Source organism: Corapipo altera, unplaced genomic scaffold (genome assembly GCF_003945725.1).
Source record: "Corapipo altera isolate COAL_440 unplaced genomic scaffold, ASM394572v1 60524, whole genome shotgun sequence".
NCBI lineage: Eukaryota > Metazoa > Chordata > Aves > Passeriformes > Pipridae > Corapipo > Corapipo altera.
This window is the reverse complement of record NW_020887413.1, coordinates 2,890-3,901: the sequence shown is the minus strand read 5'-3', so window position 1 is coordinate 3,901 and position 1,012 is coordinate 2,890. Positions and strand designations below refer to the sequence as shown.

At 52.1% G+C, this 1,012-nt stretch overlaps 1 pseudogene; it reads right to left on the bottom strand.

The window, feature by feature from the left end:
• Window positions 1-361: 361 nt before the first annotated feature.
• Window positions 362-1,012, bottom strand: part of LOC113941609 — a 1,496-nt pseudogene continuing 845 nt past the window's right edge.

The window sequence follows — 1,012 nt, the reverse complement described above, 5'->3', positions numbered from 1 at the left end:
CAGCCTCATTTTCTCCGTCAGCACCCACAGGAGAGGGGGCAAAAAGTGGGGGTTGGGACCCCTAAACTGTTTCGGGGGCAAATTGCAGATTGAGGGGATAATGGGAAAGTGGAAGGAACAGGGAGAAGGGTGGAAAAGGGGGGGTGGTCTGGTGGGTCCGACAGTCCCATGGGAGACTTTGGGCACAGGGGGGCTGGGAAAGGGAGGTGGCCCCCCTGAGCTCCAAACTTCCTGTGGGGTGCTGAGGGCTGCTGGATCCAATCTCAGCCTTCGATTATGCCAACAGTTTCAGTTTAGAGGAATTACAGAAGTGTGACTGAAACACTTTTTTCCCACAGGTTTAATGATGGCAAATCAGATCTATTGATGGAAATGAATTTATTTAGGGTTAAAAATGATCAGACAAAAGATCTTCATCAGAATTATTTACTGCTCAATACAAACACTAAAACTACCAGGAGTACAGGATAAGATAGGACAGCGTTCTACATTAAAGCAATTGTTGAAGCAATTCTACTCAAGCTGGCACAAAAGCAATAATTCTTAATTAGAGATGGATGGAACTCCCCCAGACCAACGCTCGTGGGGAGATCTCTGCTCTCAACCTCCAGGAGTGACCTTGGGGGGGGCCCCAGCCAAGGCAGGAATCTCCACACACCTCCCAAAAAGGGTTCTGTTGGAAGAAGCTGTCTCTGAGAAAGGGGCCTGGCCCTTTGTGGTAGAAAGGGATGGACTGACAGTCACTGGACTCCAGGGGTTGCCTCCCCATCAGGAGGTTCATTCGGGGTGGAAGCAGCGGCTGAAGCTCTTCCCGCAGTCGGAGCACTGGTAGGGCTTCTTTTATTGGTGGGTCCTTTGGTGTTTGGTCAAGGTAGAGCTGTGGGGGAAGTTCTTCCCACACTCCCCACACTTGTAGGGCCTCTCCCCTGTGTGGATGCGCCGGTGGGTGATGAGGGTGGAGTTCCGGTTGAAGCCCTTCCCGCAGTCGGTGCAGCGGAAGGGCCTCTCATCC